The sequence below is a fragment of the Phyllostomus hastatus genome, unplaced genomic scaffold, assembly GCF_019186645.2.
Source record: "Phyllostomus hastatus isolate PE091 unplaced genomic scaffold, TTU_PhHast_1.1 phas_scaffold_501, whole genome shotgun sequence".
NCBI classification, from domain to species: Eukaryota; Metazoa; Chordata; class Mammalia; order Chiroptera; family Phyllostomidae; genus Phyllostomus; species Phyllostomus hastatus.
In genome coordinates this window covers 37,203,894-37,223,275 of record NW_025334033.1, presented here as the reverse complement: position 1 = coordinate 37,223,275, position 19,382 = coordinate 37,203,894, and the positions used below count along the sequence as shown (strand labels likewise).

General features: G+C 41.9%; 1 pseudogene; it reads left to right on the top strand.

Annotated features, from left to right (window-relative positions):
* Positions 1–643: 643 nt before the first annotated feature.
* Positions 644–19,382, top strand: part of LOC123807886 — a 63,954-nt pseudogene continuing 45,215 nt past the window's right edge.

Here is a 19,382-nt window from a genome sequence, read left to right as displayed (position 1 = left end):
GTGAGCCAAATTTCCTTCTTCTGTGAAATTATGAACATTTTATTCAAAGTTAAGCATGTTATTAACTGTATCTTCTTCTATGTCCAGACCAACAGATGCTAAAACCTAGTAAAAGAATCTTTAAAAAATCAAATCTCTTGTCTTCTCCCTCCTCCTCTAGGCATTTTAAAATTCATAACCCCCTGGCATTTATCATAGACTTACCATATGTTAGGTACTATATACATCATACTCAATAGAGAGGTTTCTTGCATTCCATAATTTTTTGTAATACAATGATATGTACATTCAGTTGAAATGTCTATAGCTCTAAGTATATTTTTCCATGCACAATTAGAGCTTTTATTAAGCAGTTTTTAGGATAATGATAAAATCACCTATTTCTGAAAAAGAAAACACCCGAAAACTAGTGGCTGAAAACAAACAAACAAAAAACACCCATGGTTCCATCAGCCTGAGTTAAGGGTCAGGGTCATGAAGTTCAAGTGTAGCTGCTACGGAGCAAGCTTTGGATGAGATGGGATATGAGCTGTGAAACACCTCTAAATTGCCTACTATCACTATAATTTCAATGGAGAGAAAGCAGGAAAATTCGGGTGCAAACAAAATGTTAAATTATAGAAGGAATTATATTTAGTACACTATGTGTGGGATGAAAATGAGTAAGAAGAGCACAGCCAAGGAAGATACATTAACTGAAGTAAGTGAAAAATAGTGAAAGGAACTGACTAGATACAAGGAGATAAGAAAGTTCACTCCAGGTAAGATCATGGAAAGGTTTGAAATATAGGATAAATAATTTAAACTTGAAAAAGCGAAGTCTTGTTGAAGATTTTGAGACAGCAGGCGATGAGGTCAAAATGGCAGGACAAGCCCTGGCTGGCGTAGCTCAGTGGATTGATCTCGGGCTGCGGACCAAAGTGACGCAGGTTCAATTCCTAGTCAGGGTACATGCCTGGGTTGCAGGCCATGACCCCCAGCAACTGCACATTGATGTTTCTCTCTCTCTCTCTATCTCCCTCCCTTCCCTCTCTAAAAATAAATAAATAAAATCTTAAAAAAAAAAAACGGCAGGACAGAACCTGACGTTCAATCACTTAGACTAAGTGAATGGACAGTGAGTGTCTTCTCTGCGCCGGACCCTGTGCCGAGCCCTGGGACTGTTTTCATGGTGTGGTCCTAGAGCTTCTGCAGGGCGTACGCTGCCTGGAGGGCAGCCAAGGGATGCTGCTCCTGCATGCTAGTGCGGAGAGAGTGACAGCAAAGTCAGAGCAGCTCAGTGACCAAAAAAAAAAAAAAAACAACAAAAGCAAATACAGAGTGACATCACCTTTAGGGTAAAATTTTGCTTTTCATTCTTTCGTTTTCTCCATTTATAATTAAGGATAAGATATGGGTAACCTTTTTCTTCCTTTGTAGAGGCGTGAGAAATGCAAGGTTCAGTTTTATTTTAGAATGTGAAGAGAGAAGGAGTGCCAAACAGGAACTTTGTGGTTGATCACCGCATGGTCTCCATAAGTCTTTACCTCTCCATGCCTTGTACATGGAGTGCAGCAGATAATAATAACCAATACCACCAACCGAATGTTTACTATGTGCCAGGCACTGTCGTACAGGCTTTACACAAATTCGTGCATTTTACCCTCACAGTAACCAAATGAGGCGGATAGTGTAATCATCATCCCCATTATATAGATGGGGAAAAACTGAGGTACAGAGAATTTAAGTGCCTTGACCAAGGTCAAACAGGTAGTAATCAGTGGAACTGAGCTTTAGACCCAGAATATTTGATTCCAGAATCTATGCAATACAATATAGTGCCTTTCAATTGCTTTTTAAATTTTTAATTTAAACCTATTGGCAATATTGGCTGGCTGTCTTTTTATATGTCTGTCATTGTCAGCACTTCCAGCATGTAGGACCACTTAAATAACTGGATATACCTCCATCTCTCAAAGGGACTAAAAGCACAGGGCCACAGATGCCTATTCTCGATACATTATGCAGGTGAATCATACTCTGTTCTGGTTGATCCTTCAGTAAGAGCTTAAAGCCCTTGAGGCCATTTAAGGGATCCCACACTCTCCCTGAGATGCAAGACAGCCAATTCACTCTCAGGGCATGCCAGGGTCATCTCTGTCTCAGCGCCACACACACACACACACACACACACACACACACACACACCACCCAGGATGAGCCAGCCTCGTCAGCCTTCTCACTGTTACAAGGGGCTGGCACCTCCAGCCCTCCCCCAGATCACGTCCTCCCCAGCGACCAGAATGACTACAGTACATAAGGTGACTAAAAACCTCAGGACCTTTCATCACCTCACACTGAGGACAGGAGTTCATGGCTTTGCCAAGGAACCACCTGCTTGTTCAGGAACTGGAAAGGCATCTCAACCCTGGACTGGAGTGGCCCACTCACCTCCGAGCAATAACAAGTTCTGTCATGCCTTTGTTGGCGCCGTGTCTGCTGTAGCCGAGTCCCAAGCCAGATGCTAAGTTTGCTTGCATCAGCATGGGTGCAGGGAAGGTCCGAGCTCATTGCTGTGGGAGAGCAGGCCAACATGCAAATGTTCTGCATCGCCGCAAACCCCAAACCTCTTCAAATTTCAGTTTCCAAAGGGTCAATGTCAGTATTGTGAATATCAAAATATCAAGTTTCATCGTCTAATCTAAGTTGGCAGCCCTTGGCTTTTTTACATGACCCCTGGATAAAACAGTGTTGTAGTTAGGCCTTTTCAGTTACAAGAAGCAGAGAACCACTCATGATCCTTTGAGAAAAGGAAGGTTTTGTTGTAAGCCTCACATGGGTCAAAAACAGAACTGGGCAGCTCTAGGGACCACTGGACGGTCAATCCCTCAGAGATGCCGGATTTCTAACGTGTTGCTGCTTTTCTCTTTCCATCTCTAGGCGGGTTTCTTCTGCTCTTACTTTCTTTCCTCTTTGACTTTTGCAGAGCACATTGGAAATCAAGTCCCTCTGAGTTATAATGGGTCCGCTTCTGCTCCCAATAATATTTCCCCAGTTCCTTCTCTTGGCATTTCTTACTTCACATTTCGGAGAGAGGGAATACACACCTTTTGAACATCAGGCGTTAAAAGTCAATCTTGGACTGGATCGTGTCCCCTAGTTCTGGTTCATATTCTCTCTCTCTCCCTCTCCCTTTCTCTCTCGTAGAGATTGCCTCACTAGGAGCTACTATGGGCTAGCAGGTACTCTAAACATGTCTAATGTAGATGGGATATTTGAGGCTGAATTGAAGTCAGCTCTTGGTAACAGGGAATTAACATTATACATTTTCTATAATTAAGTTAAAATTGCACCATTTTAAAAAAGTTTAATGATCAAATTTATAGTCATTTCTAGTCAGCCTTTTTAAAAATCTTTAAGATGTAAGATTATCCATGTTTTCCAAAGTTAATTATTCAATAAAATCATGTACTATTTTAAGAAAGCAGATTTTTAAGTGAGTAAATTATCAAAGAAAAGTTCAAGACTACTTACAATTGCTTTCATCTTCTTAAGCTTCAAAAGTATCCCCAGCTTTTTCAATCTTTTCCCTGGAGTTCGAGTTCCACTATCTTCAACTTCACTTTAATTTAGTCCAAATGATCATTACAAATAAAACTGCCAGAAGCAACAAAAAATGTTTGAAGGATTTATCCTTGTTATTTGGCTTCTAACTTAGGACCTACAAGGCCAGAGTTCAAGAAAATCATCCTCTGAGGGTCATTTGTAGGAGAGAACTATCAGATCCAGAGATGGAGATGTGTTTTAGTAACAAAAAGTGAATTAGCATTGACTACGAGGAAAGGGAATGAATTTTTATTCTTTTTTATTTTAAATGTTCTTACCACAGTGTAATCAAAAGTATCTCCTTCTTCCAAAAACACATTTCCATGGTAAGTTTTTGAAGCTTCTTGTTCTAGATGCATCCATCATTTCCTTCTGCCCAAACCCCGCTTTTGGAGAACTTTTCCTGCTAACATCCCCGAAGGGGTATGACTCATCCCCTTGGTAATTGGACCAAGAATAGCCATGTGAGTCAAGCTGGGCCATTCAAATTCTCCTGGAAATTTGGGGACTGGGAACATAGAGACTGAATTATTTGACATTGTAGACTCCAGAGCCATAAAGTCGTGTATAATTGATTAATAATAGAATTGGCTTTATGGTGAAATTTTATTGTATTTATTAAATTTTTAAAAATATTTTATTTAGTTATTTCTTTTTAGAGGGAGGAGAAAGAGAAGGAGAGAAACATCAATATGTGGTTGCCTCTCACACACCCCCTACTGGGGACTTGGCCCACAGCCCACCACGTGCCCTGATTGGGAATTGAACTGGTAACCCTTTGATTTATAGGTCTGCACTCAATCCACTGAGCTACCCCAGCTAGGGCTTTGGTCAAACTTTAAAATGTAGCTAAATGCAAAGTTAAATGTAGCTGAAGTTGTGGGAAAACAGACCCTAAAAAGCCGTGGAAGAAGCTGACTTCATGAGGAAAGATGGAGCCAACATGCAAGAAGTACAGAGAATAGTCCGAGAAAGACCAAGAGAAATGGTCTGCCTGAAGATGAGTTCCCACAGGTCCCAGGTGTATCATTAGTCACAGGATTTCTTCAGACCCTTACACAAAATTTCTCTTTATTTCAAATAGCTTAACTGTGGGGTTTTTCCCCCCTATAATGAGATTAAGATAAGTCTGTGTTTTATGTTCACACTTACAATCTGGATGAAGAATGAATTTAGTATGCCTCAGAAGACAGAAGGGGAGGGCCTCCATTCCTTGTAGAAATTCAGTTCTCCCTGAAGAAAACTGAAGGCAAAAACCAAAGCCTGCATATCTTAAATATTTGCAAAGAACAGCAGTTTCATTCAGAATGGGATTTGATGAGTAACTTCTGTGACTGAGGTGGAACTTAATAGAAAAGCTTTTCCTAATGAGATGGATGATTCAGTATTGCAATCATTCAGCAAATTATATTGAGTATCCACTATATGTACTAAGTCTTGTGAACAGTTCTGGAGCCCTTCAGGAGATTGGGCAAATTATAAATAAAGTTTCCAGTGGGACTACACATAAATCACAGTTATTATATAATGTACCTGAGCCCACTGAACACTACGGATGATTTCAAGTGGAGTGCACTGGGCTGCAGAGTTGGGAGGTTTGAGCCACATGTAAAAAATTCAGCCCTTTCTTGTTTCAGTTCCTCTGACCAGGGATTCCATGTTTAAACAAAGCCCTCTGAGCAAGTTTCTTAGAAAATTCTGAACAAATCAATGAACATCTACTGAAAACATACCATGTGCTGGGCACTAAACATACTCTAAGATGAGAACAGTCTGGCTCCTTGTCAAGGAGCTTTATGGACTAGAAAACGAAGTAAAAAAGACATCCAAGTGGCTGTTATACCTTGACATGAAATATCATTTACTCACTACATTCCTGCTTGTATTGATGCCTGAATGTTGTGTTGTTAGATTCTGTATCTGTCTAAATCTTTGTGACTTCCTCTTGATCTCCTGTCATTAGTTTAAATTCTATCCCATTAGGAACAGATGTGATCCCAAAGAATGTTATTATAACTTGATAAGAGCACTGATCATTGAAAACCCTCAACTTTCTCTGTGGATAAAGTCCACTAAGTCCTAGCCCTGGAAAGCATAGTGTTGGTCTTTAAGCAAGGATATATTTGGTGTTGTTTTTGCTCTCGAAGAAAAGGGCAAACAGTATAGCCCTCTGAACCCACAGACCATGAGTTAACACATCGGTTCTCAACACAGAAAGCAAGTCAGAAGAGAGCCGTCTGGCACAAGAGCTGAAGCTGTCTGTCACATCAATGGAACAAAAAAGAGTGAAAAAATATCTTTGGATTCCAAAATCAAATTGCCTCTTTCTTCCACGACAGCTCAAGAAACCCTCTCAGAATCAGTTAAGGGCCACAGCACAGTTGGGACTGGAGACTTAGAGGGAAAAGCACAAAATAAGAAAATATTTAGAAAGTATCTTGCAGATGCCATCCTCCCTAAGTGCTTCATAATCATAATGTTATGGTTGAGTGCCTGTCAAGTTATAGCTGAAGATCAAGCAAAACACAGATATTTTCAGAGCAGTTACTGCTCACTTAATGGTCTGATAGGGCAAAGGATAAACTCTTGGAAATGTCAGGTATTCAATAAGTCATATTCTTAGGAAGAAAGGAAAAAATCCTTCTAGAATACAGGCTCATTACCTAAGATAAAAGAGATGGGTCATGTCCAGCAAAGACAAACACAAATGTTGCAACATTAGTCCCCAAAGCTCCACTATCAAACCAAGAGGTTTTAGCTGCTCTGACTTATTCAGTTACGTATCCCAAATGCCATGCTATCAAGAAGAAAAAGACTCCACAAAGGCCTTAGCCTTTTGGGAACACCAGGAATAGGAGCTGGTGGGCCACGGGTCTGGGCCTCCTGAGTGCGCCAGGCTCAGGGTGAGCGGGCAGCCTGGGGCCAGCAGATCCATGGGTTCCTGGTCTCTGGCGAGGATTCCAGGCTGGTGACCAGCGACCAGAAGTTGCTGAAGATCCTGCTTCTGAACCTGTGCTGCTGGATTCCAGGCAAGAGCGAAGCGTATGTAGCCCAGCAGTTTCAGCGTGCTGTGCGAGTTACTGGCAGCAACTTTTCCCCAACTGTTGAGATGAATTTCTAGATGCTGAAAAAAATCAAGAAAGAACTTAGTTGACAGAGAAGAGAAGCAGATGCTGCATTGTTTTCAGAACCCCATAGAAAACGTCATTTACAGGGAGTTTTGAAAAATAAGTGGAAAATTCCCTACCTCTTGCTAAGCCTTAGTGAAGACCCATGCAAGCAGCCAAACAAGGCTTCCAGTTATGCTCCATTACCTGCCCAAGCACTACCAAGAGATGCCCACTCAACTCCCTACTGTGAGGATGCCAGGCCTCAGACTCTCCCGTTGAGCTACCAGGGTCGCAGCACTCAGTCAGGGCACAGCTGGGGCCGTGTGGGAACAGTGGCTTCAGCAGTGTAAGCATGCAGTCTCAATGAGCTCCAGGAGTAGAAAACTGTTTCCTACAGCAGTTGGGGGTTACGTCTTGCATGGACTTTACCTGCAAACCAGTCTCCTTCACAAAATGCTACCTCAAAAGGTATCCCCAACACTGTTTCTGGCAATGCGACAAGACCAAGGAGAGATGTGGAAGTAAGTGAGGCTGCCTTTGTCAGAGACATCGTGTACATATTCCAGGGCATAGGCGGCAAAGTCATCGAGATGAGCAACACTGAGAATTGTTACAAAGAGGAGGGAAAGGCAAACCTAAATAAATCTTTGAGGGCCACAACCGTCAGGCTTACTGAATTGGGATGGTTACATAATAAAATCAGAAAATACACAGACCAGGCAGTCTAGATGGTTCATGTGGACTTGCGTGTCACAGCTTTTGTGCTGCCTTGCACCAGGAACTCAAGGAAAACTACCGATTGCTCTCTATTTCACATTCCCAGCTACAGTTAGAGGATAATCGGGGTGTGAATTTGGGCCTTGAGATTAGCTTAACTCTGGTGCCTCCTGATTTGGACCTACGAACCCAAGGTAAAACAGAAGACTCTTGCCGCCCTGGTGGGCCACTGCCAAGGGGGGGAAGGAGGGGAGCTGGCCTCGGCCTTCCTCACCGCAGGAAAACGGGAAGCCCACGCGTGAGGTCCCTGGGGCAGCACATTCTCAGCTCAGTGTGGCGTCCTGTCCTGAGCTTCCTTTACCATTGGATAGGTGACAGGGAGCTCGAGAACCCTTACCATGAAGTAAGGAGTGCTATTCAATTGTCAGATGCATGTTTAAGAAGCATGGGCACTCAATTATTCCTTCCATGCCTCCCCCAATCATTACTGTTTTCTCTTAACAGAAATGCCAGCACACTTCATTTGAATGCCATGCATATTTTGTACAGTGCTTTGAAAGCCAATCATCTCATTTATTGACAGAGCTATATTTGGTTAGTGGAAGACAGTTATCCCATTTTTAATAGTGGGAGGCTCAGCAAGGCCAAATCACTTGTCCAAATTTACTAGCAATAGAAAGTTGACAGCAAAGCTAGGACTAGGTTCCCTGGGTCTTAGTCCCATTTTCCCTGCAGAACAGGATAACATGTTCTGTTGCTTTGCATGATTACATGAAACTAAACTACAGTGCTAACAGTTTTAATGAAACAGGGTACTTGTATGTGTATCTACTGAAATACAGTTAGTCCTGCTATAATGCAACATCTTCCAAAAAAATCACCAGGTGAAAATCACAGAATAAAAACCACAGGGCTTCTGACAAAAAGTAGAAAGAGGGGGCATCACCCAAAAACCTGGTCAGAGATGTTAAGCAATAAAAGTACAGCAACTTAATTGAAGTTGTGGCAGAGTTTTAAACATGTTAAATTGTTAAGAAATATTCTAGAATATTCTTAGAATGTGCAAATTCTAGAGTAAATAGGGCATGTACCTTGAAAAAGCCCTGAAGTTGGCTTGTGGACATGGGCCGGAGGAGGCCTGCCTGACGTAGCATCGAAAGCCGTGGCTGCTGGCACATGCGGCGGATCCAGGCAGCCACTGGTGTGAGACGTGCTATGCGTGTGATCTGTGGGTTCCCATGGGCCTGGGTTGCTGTTTTCACCTAGTTTCTCATTGATGGAATTACACTAAAGCAATTGTGAAAATTTTGTTACGGATAAATAATTTCCTAAGTATCTTTTGTGCCATAATGAGTTGTTTTAAAAGCAAGCACAATAGCAGAACCAGCCATATCTGGTATTGTTTGGTGGGTGCTTTGGAAACACATAAGTGGAATTCTATATGTGCATATGTACTGTGTGAGTCACTCAGTATGACTTGTAGCTCCTTCCACAACAGTGTTATAGTTGTACTTTATTACTGCATGTTATTTCACTGCATGGACATGTATTTCATTTAGCAACTCTCCTATTGATGGAGATCATGTTCTTTGTAGTTTTAAACTTTACGAACATTACTAAAATGAACACCCTTAAAAAAAAAAGGAAGCGAAAGACTCCAGAGTGATGAAAACCCTGGAGAGTATGTAGACTGTAGCTCTGGAGAGATGAGCAGATAAGTTGAATAAATATATAGGTAACTCTGGGTTTGAATCCCAGGGCCATCATTTGCCAGCTCTGTGACTTTGGGGAAGTCACTTACTGACTCTGAACCTCAATCCTCTCTTCAGTACATGGCAGTAATAGTACTTAGCTCATAGGGTTATTGTAACATGTGGAGCATAATACCTGGCATGTGGTAGGTCATCAAGAAAGATCAGCCCCCATTCCCTAGCAAGGTCTAGAAATAATAAATGTCAACTTATAGTTTGCTTTTCATTATAACGTACCTATTTCTCCCATTGGGTTGGAGAAACAATATAGCAGAGTGGTTAAAGCACACAGCAAATAGAGTTGAATTGCCAGGGCTCAAAGCCTGGTTTTATTGATTTCTGGTTGCGTAATTTTGGACTTGTTATTTAATCTCTCTGCAACTCAGTTTCCTCTGAGGATGAACTAATACAGACACTTGGAACAGTGTCTGGCACATAGTGAACACTGTAAGATTTGTCATTATTACTGTGGTTAATTGTATCCTGGATAAAATACGTATATATCCCTTCAAGGAACTTATTCCAATTAAGTTTTTTTCTCTAGCTGTCAACTCACGTCTTGGATAATGTGCATCTTGAACCACTTTGGCACTTTTAATTTTTATGGCAGGTTGTATTTTTCTGAAGATGATGTGACAATAACTCCGACCTCACATGCTCTTCTGCAAAATGACCTGTTGCTTCTCTATTGAGGGGCGGTGTGTGCCCCTTCTGCCGAATCTGGGTGAGTTTTTGACAGCTTTGGACAATAGAGTGTGGTGGGAGTGATGCTGTGGGCCACGACAGGTGATGCAGCTCCTGCAGTGTTGGCTGGACCACTGGCATTTTGAACCTCCGACTGCTCTGCTGCGAGGAAGCCAGACCACATGGAGTGGCCGTGCGTAGGAGCTCTGGTCACCAATCCTACCTCTTAGCCCAGGTGCCAGAGAAGGGGTGAAGCAGCCCCCACAGGACTGCAGCCCCAGTCGTTCAATCACCCTTAGCTTCTAAGCAAGCCCTGCTAGCCAAGATCTCAGATGTCATGCAACAGAATCAATGCATCCCTTTTGTGCTTTATGCAAACTCCTGACCCACAGACTCCACAAGCCTATTAAAAATGGTTGTTGTTTTAAGCGGTTATATATTTTGAGGTAGTTTGTTTTACACCAACAGTGACTGGAACACTTTCTTTCAAGGAGAAAGTTCCATTATTTTAAACTTTCCTGGAGTTAACATGTGAAAAAAATTATTTTTTTGCTGAACAGAAAATATGGCCCTCTTCATAATAATTCATGGGAGTAACTTGAAAAATAGACACTTTAAATCATATTTTTCTTTTATGAGCTGATGGGCAGGGCCTGGAACTGGCGTTTATATATTACATGTCAGAAAGGTCTGCATGGTTTTCCTCCTCCAACACGTGCACAATTATTTTTCTAGAACTAGAGTTCCCAAGAATATATATTTTTTTATAACTGGAGCAACAAGTCTCTCTGGTGTTTCCTAACTCTGAAACAAAAATCATTTAAAAATGTTCCAACAGCTGTATTCAATTATCACTGAGCGTTTTAAATAGTTAGTGGTCTCAGATTCAGAATTATTCACAGCAGCTTGTGAAAACGGCGAGAGGGCCTCTATCAACTAGTGTTTATATGTGAGTTTGAACTCCTGTCGGCCAGCTGTGCGCTGTCTGCGTAGCATCGCTGCGAAGAGGCCAGTCTTGCATTTAAGAAGTTGGAATACTTTTAGCTAGGTAGAGACGCAAGACGCCTGAAGACAGGGTTTGCTCTGTGTTAAATAAGGACATGGAGTCCCATTTCTTAAAGGAAGCTTTCCTGAGAGCAACCATCTATCCTGTTTTGGGTGGGTTTTTTTTTTCCAGGCTGTACCTGTCACAAGGTCTGAAAATACTCTGGGCTCACTTGCTAGATCTCTATGTGTCCTTGTTCCTTGTAAGAAGCTTCTTTTTGACTGGATCCCTCCCTAGTTCCTTCTGCTGTGCAAACTGCTTGTCTGGGTAACCCACCCCACCCCCGCTGGGAGCGGCTGTGGTTTATAGTAAGGGCTTTGCAGTTAGAGACACCTGGATTTGATTTCTGGATCCTCTCCTCTACCTACTAGCTGTGTGACTTTGGACAAGTTACTTAAATTCTCTGGTCAGTAGTTTCTTAATCTTAAGAGCAGAGACAATAATATGCCTACCTTGCAAGATTCTTGTCAGAATGAAAGAGATGATGCACTCTAACCATCTAGAACAGTGCTTACCCTGTAACTGAATGTTCACTGCATATTAGCTATTATTAAGAATAAATCAATATATATAACAGATATTAGCAAGGAAGAGATTTAGAGTCTAGATCCTTCTTCCTAAGATGCCCTTTAAATTTCAAAGCTATTCCAGGAGTGCTAGGAATAGGCAGAAATGTTGAAGTCAATAATGATGCCCCCAGAGATCACCTACAGCCCTGCCGATGGACTTTGCCAACATCGGGCCCCTAATGAGGTCATGCATTACTGGTTTCAAAATTGCCGTGTGATAGCTGCAGATTCTGGTAGTATTAGACATGAGAGTGGGGCTAACAGAGGACACCTTCCTTGAGACCCAGGTCCAGCCTTGCTTTCTGCTCCTCACAGTGAGGAACTCTAACAGTTTATCGTGTACATGCACACACACCCCTGCTTGTCACAGGGGCTGGCTGCCTGATTCAAATGTACACTTATTTTTCAGGGGGACCGGTGTACCTCACCTCATGCCCATGTAGCAGATCAGACCTAAGATCCAGGTGGCACGTGTGCCAAAGCAGAACTGACGGAAGTGATTTTCTGTGCCACACACAGCAGCAATCACCAGGGCCCCAGCAATGAATGTAAGGAAGGGAACATTTGTCTTTAATTTCCTGTTCCCCCTTTCTCCCCCTGCACCCTTCTCTCAATGCCAGGACAGGGAGTTCCAGCCTCTACCAGGATCCCCAACATACCACCAGTGGTACTTACTTTCACCTTCCCTCCTGTAAAACATCCCAAGCTCCAAGACGGCTCCTGCTCCATTCTCAGCAGAACTCTCTCATTATTATTCACATACATTTGCTATCTGGTTAGACTAATTCACAATAAACTGTGAAGGACCAACAAGTTTTGGGACTTGATAATCCAGTGAATAGTGACCCCCCAAAAGATATGTCCAAGTCCTAACCCCAGTAGTTGTGCATGTCAGCTTACTTGGACAAAGGGTCTTTGCAGATATAATTAAGAAAGGGGCCTTAAGATTAGGTCATCCTGGATTAACCAAGTGGGCCCTACATTGAATCAGAAGTGTCCTTAGAAGAAGAAGAGAAGCCAGGGACACAGAAGAAAAAGACCTGTAAGGCAGAGGCAGAGACTGCAGCAAAGCAGCCACAAGCCAAAAAATATCTGGGGCCACCAGACGCTGAAGGAGGCAGGAAGGATTCTCCTTTCAGAGCCTTTGGATGGACTGTGGCCTGCTACCACCTAGATTTGGGACTTCTGGCCTCTGAAACTGAGACAGAATACATTTCTGTTGTTTGAAGTCTCCTGGTTTGTAATAATTTCTTAGAGTAGCCCCCGGAGATGGATGTATTCAGTAACCCAGGCACTGCAATCCCAGGGTCCTGCCGAGCACCTGAAGTTCAGAAAGCCTCAGTGACTTGCTGCTGTTACAAAGTTAGGACTCAAACAGTTTGGGGCCTTTCTATGCTCCCAGTTTCCCTAAGGAATGCGTGCTGTTGGTTTGAGTTTTAAAGAGAAGCCCATGGTTCCGGGTGCATATTTGATCGGTAAAAACTGTTCCCTAGTTCCTTCTACACCCACCATTCTGCACTTTGTCTCTCTCCAGTGTGTGAGCCCCCTAAGTCCCAGTTTGCACACCATGGGTGACTCAGAGAGAAAAGGGAAGGAGGCAAGGCTGCCTGACGTACCATTAAGTAAAAAACATAATGTTTTGCAGTTTTTACATTTCTCTTTCCACACTCCTTTGTCCAGGCTCAACCAGTACCACAGCTGAGCCCTTCTCTAATTTGTGAATGGACGCTTTGGCAGCGCTACTGATTCCATCATTATCATCTGTGCTGAAGCGTATTTTTTAGTTGAGTGATATTATCAAATTTCGGTAACAGTTCCCCATTCTCTAATTTTCAGTAGCGATCATGCTTCCAGTTATACATTTCAATATGCTTCAGAAACGTTCTCTTTCTGGTGGATTCACTGGGATCCCCCTTAAATTCTCCACAGCAATCAGTAGCTGACATCAGCCCACACCCTCATAACTTACGGAGGATGTAGGCAGCTTGGATATCAGCAACAACCAACCCGTCGCTTTTGCCTTCCTGTGCTCATCATTTTTATCTACCTCCCTCTGGAGCTGCTCAAATGCACCAGCGTCTTTATGAAGCAGAAGGGTGCTAAAGCTGGCACATATTTATCAAGTGGTTCCCCGTATATAGTTCTGTACTCCAGTTGCTATAGAAATAAGCCAGAAAGTCTAACTCTGGATTCTTATGTTTCACATACTCAAATTTAGATGAACTGTGACGTGGTTACCAAAAAAAATTGCTATCTTCCATGAGATAGAAATGCAAACTTACTGTTTCACTCGCCTCTTTAAACTAATAAAGCCATCACGGAAAGACAGAAGAAATCATTTGTCCGTTCCATTTTGTTTTCTTTAGACTTGAAGGAGTTTCATTGATAGTGAAAACTTAGTCTTGGGTATTCTAACCACCCTGAAACTTAATGGAGTAGTGGAGAAATATAGAAGAGAGAGGATTGCAACAGAATGATATGGCATACTTTACTAATGCTCGACATAAGAAGCTACTTTTGTTTTTCTAGTCTTATATCACAGAAAGGGAATTCACTTGGACACTGGCCAAGACTGACCGCTAGGCCTAAGGGGTAGTAGAGGTGAGGCTGGCTTTAGTACCCAGAATGTGTACTAAAACTCAAAAAGGAAAAAAGCAAGGACCAAAACCAAACCCCGAGTGTTGAGAAATAGGCAGAATTCTCCATGTCTCGTTGCCCTTCTTTCAAGCCAAATTTTCTTACTTTTTCTTCAAAAGAAATTGAAAATCACTCTGGCACACAGGCCACCCTTTCTTTAGCCTTTGTTACTGTAAAGCACACGTTCAATTTACAAGTGGTATCATGGGGGATAAAGCCATTGAGAAATGCTAAATGAGTCGGAGAAAGGAGAGAAAAGGGAAGGGGATCAAGAGAGCACAAAAAGTTTTAGATGTCATGAAAATCAGTCTTTAAAATAGCATTTTCCCTTTAACCCACAATGGCTAGGAAAACCTATACTTGAAAAGACACTCAATACTATACTTGACACCTATACTTGAATAAACCCTTCTTCAGTTAGATGGAAAATCCTGTGTTACAATATTTGAAAGGAAAAGTGATTTACATCAGAACAACAAGAGAACATTACTTCTCAGTGAATGTCACTTGTCAGCATTTGAAGTCACTTGGTTGATAGGTCCAGGCTCTTGAGTGCCACAGGTCACATATGTCATGCTACGTAGGTGCCCAAATATGAAGTCTCATTGAGAGTTGGATGGGAACTCAGGTGTTCACTAAGGAGCGTAGAGACCATAACACTTACCTTTGCTTTTATTTCTTTGAAGGAGGAAAAGGATCACATTAACTGAGCTTCTAATTGCACAGGGGGATATCTGTGACAGCTGAGTTTGAAGGGACAGTATGAGGAATTTCAGTTCATTGTTAAACAAAGAGAATGTTTCTCACAAGAAGCTACAGATATTATTTAAAGGACCTTCAAATGACTGACTAAGTTCTTGGCCATTGTATCCATCTGAGCTACCCATTCACCGTCATGAGATTCCATAAAATAGAGCAACAGTATTCTATACTGAGGTGGTAAAAGATAGTGACTAAATGCTTTTACTTTGAAATCAAGTAGATGGAGATTCAACTCATGTCTACCACTGAGCAGCTGATTGAGCCGAGAGAGTTATTTAACCTTGCTAAGTTTTAGTTTCTTCAATTGTAAAAGGGGACAATTAATAATACTGTGTACCATTGAGGACTCTGGTGAGAACTAAGCGAAATGATGTACCATAAATGCTAAGCCTTGCGTCTAAGACATAGCAAATATTCAAAAAATATTAGCTGGTATTGTTGCTACCATTATTATTATTTCAACAGAAGCAAGATAATGGCCTAAACTACTTTTTTTTTCCTTTTCACTCATACCTCGTGTCATTAGGATGTAATAACTATTAACTGTAACTAATATAATCACATGATCACCAGTCTGTTACTACTTCAAGTTCTTCAGGAATTGCAAGTGAAGGTCTCCTAAACCTACCTACATGTTTCAGGTCCGGGTGGCTTCAGGTAACCCAGTGCTACAGCACTAGCCCAACCTGCAGCTTTCTGTAACACTTCCCTGGACCAGTACCAGCTTGGGCTCCACATCACATCACCAGGAATACACTACCTTCTCACTGCTAATTTGCAGTTTCTCTCTGGTCTTAGGGCTTTCAAAATTGGATATGGTCAATTTCATTGCTAGTGGTCTGTAGAGTCAATTTTAAAATCATTAATCTTTGTAAACTCAAAGGTGCACCCATCAGCAAACATTCTTGCAGAGTTTTCATTATTTGGGCTACAGAGGAAATGGACGTATAGGCAAAGTTCTCCAAGAAATAAGATCCAAATACGTCATTAACGGAGAAATGGTTCTCTGCTGCAAGTTGCACAGGACTCTTGTATTCTTACTGGATTTTTAAAATAAATGTTGCTGAAAATGAGTTGCTGGGAGTTATTAGAAGCATCCAGCCAGTAAGGATTATGCATGAAAGCTCCAAGAAAAGCCAGGAACAGAGTAGGTGTCAACACAACAACAATAACCACAAAAAAGGAGTGGTCGCTTCCCTGCTCCGTCCCTGGGAGAAGGGACAAAAATGAAAACGGTCTGACAGGTTCATGCCTTTGCTTACTCACTTATTTTTGAAATCGAAACATGGCATCTGAGAAAAGTCACACACTGTTTTCGTTTTCCTGTATACGTTTTTCTGTTTATTTCCTTTCTTCCGGCCTTTAATCTCAGGTACACATGATTAAACGCAAGCAATGCTGCCTGGATAAAAAATAAACAAACATGCACAGAAACAAGAAGAAATGAGTTCCCAGTTCAGAAACCACAACGAGGACAGGGAGGGTGTCCTGACAGCTTCCCTGAGAAAAGTCCGTCCCCAGTTAATCTGCTTTGGGAGGCCAGGCTCCAGTACAGCGGGAGAAGGATGGAAGTAGGGGGAATAAAGAGAAGCTACTTTACCCTGAAGAGCTAAGTTTAGATCTCGTTTTCTAAAATACTTCCTGCAGGGTTCAGGGTTTGAGGAGAATCAACTAACAAAGGAAACAGAGAATTCCTCAAATCTGGGAGCTCTTTAACCAGCCACATGACAAAAACATCATGGAAGAACAGCCCTTTTACAGTCAACCAAAACAAAACAAAACAAAACAAAAACAATACAAAACAAAAAAAACTGTGATGAGAATAAAAATCTCCATAGTTCATTTTCCTGTGAACGACCAAGTAGGAGTTCCCTGTGAAAGAAAAGCCTTCGCATAAAAAATGTTGGTCATCATTATTTTCGCAGCAGATGGGGCCAGAGATACCTCAAGCCTCCTCACACGCTGGCACCAGCCAAATTTGCCGCTAATTAATGTGCCACACTGGTAAATGAATGACCTTCTCCTTCCATTTACAGGCCAAAGCCTCGGTGACCTGCAAGGCACCACCTGAGACCACGACTCAGCGATCACCGTCTATAAATCGTCCTGCTGCGGCTGCTCCTGTGCTGCGAATGTGTAACACAGACAGTCAGAGAAGGCTTTAGTCTTTACATGTTATTTTTCTATTTTGACACTGCCAAAGAAAATACCAATGTCTCAAAAGTCATTGGCCAAGGAAACCAGAGTATTTTTTTTGTCTTGCCACCTATTTTCCCTGTTTAATATTCCTTGGGCCTCTTTTTCACAGAAAGGCAATGATTTTCTCTTAAAATAAGGGCAAGAAAAGTCTCTTTCCTCTGCACCCACACGATCATTTTCAAGAGTGCATGTGTGTATTGGTAATTTGCTTTACATCATTAAAGCGAGAGGCTCACTTGTTAACCCTTCCGCCGGGCCGCCCGAGCGTGCATGGCTGGCAGCAGCTGCCTGGCACTCGCTTCTTCTCGCCTTACCCTCTGCACTGGCTGCTGGCACTGACCGACGGATCCTAGGAACACCGGCTTCCAGAGTTTCATTTCAGCCCCTGACCCCTCCCTGAGTCCCCTGGATGTGACTGGCCCTGTCAAGCCCAGGAGGACAAAAATTTTATGTTTTTAAATTCCTTCTTCAGATGCACCACTATTAAGAGAGACATTTCAGCAAATACAGAAGTAGCACAAAGAGGTAGCTGTCCTGGCTGGAGAAAAAAAATCTAGTCTCCTTCAGAGTGTGTGTATGTGCATGAGTGTACAACGGGAAAAATTTGCACTCACACTTACCTTTACAGCAGTGTCCAACACTTTTTAGAAGTTTTTTCGGCAACAGTATATTCAAAGTAAAAGTAAATAACAATGTGTTTCATTAGGGTAATCCTAGAATAAGCCTAATGTTATCTCCCAAATTAAAATCCCTCACTACCTCCATTGGCCCTTGAGATTAAAACCTTGGCTCTCTAATGTTTTATACTTTTAAGAAGAAGAGATTGGTTATCTTCATTTCTGAAAACACGGAAACAAGGGTCTCTCAACATGATTATACTTTTTCCCTGTCTATATAGTTTTTAACTCATAGGCACAAAAGCATATATTTAAGATAAATCAGATGATGATAATATTGTAATGTTTAACTTAGTGTTAATTTAGCAAGTGCTTAAACTGAGTGCGAAACTCTGCTAAGAACTTCATGGCTATTACGTTATTTAATTCCCAGGACAATACTGCATTTAGAACTAGTATTATCCTCATGATAAAACCGGAGACCAGAGAGATACAGTAACTTGAAAAAGTTGTGCAGCTAGTAGGTCCATGTGATCCCAGCATCTGAACACTTAACCACGACACTCACCTGCCTACACTTGACAAGTGGCAAGTGATTATCTCCCTAGAAATTTTTCAGGAAAAGCTTGTTCTGGACGTGTTTGCCAATCCCATTATAATGCGGGCTTCAGGGGCGTGCTTCAGCCCATCCCTCCCACGTGTTTTGGGTACAGGAGTATAGACGTGGCCAGAGATGAGTCTCTTATGGAGAGCAGCTGGTTCTGGCTGTTGGAAACATTCAAATTAGCTTTTGAGACTTATTGTTAGCCAAACCTTCCTGTACTAGTTCTGGTGATGAATATCCAGGTATAAAATTTAGCAATCACACAAACCAAAGGAAAACTTTTAGGCAGATAAACAGCTTGCAAGGGAAATAATGTGAACCTTGAAACTTAGGGGTCTTTTTACTCTTTCCTGCTTTTTAATCGTGCCTTCACTGGAGGGATAATAGTGTCATATTAAATCATAGTGAAGGTAGGTAAAAGACCAGATTGCTTTGAGCTGCAGACTTTGAGTTGTAGTCCAATACAAATTATGGTGAGAAAGCCCCCACCTTGACTATGAAGTGCTCGCATATCTTAACATATGCAGGGTGCCCCCTGGAATTTTAGAAGCAGCCTTTTTACTGTTTTCTCCTCACTGCTCAGAAAAATAAAGTCCCTGCAATGAGATAAAGGTCAGCCACTGAAGTAGATGGCATAATCCGTTTTCCATCTCCCTCCAGGCACTTAAAATTTTCCTTCCTTATTGAAAGTTGTGCTCGGTAGAACTATAAACAAATTGTAAGAGACCATTTATTTAACAGTCTGACAGCTTAAGCAAATCTCCTTGTAGCAAGGCTCCCATGATAAGATTCCATTCTCATATTCAGAGGAGAGTGTAATTTCATGTGAAAACCTGTCACGTTGACAGTACGTCCTCCACAGTCAGACTGTTTACAGGGTTGGCCGTGGCTACATGACCACACTCATGCTGAGTACCATCATCTCCTTCACCTTGGGAAATCTTGGCATTAAATAAAATAATAGAGCTGATCCTTTATGCAAATGCTACCGGGGAATATGGGCCACTTAGCAGAGACACCTTTTCTTGCCATAAAGATCATTAGTATTGGAAATACTGCTTTCTGCCAAGAACTCCAAAGTCATCCTGTCATGACCTATTAA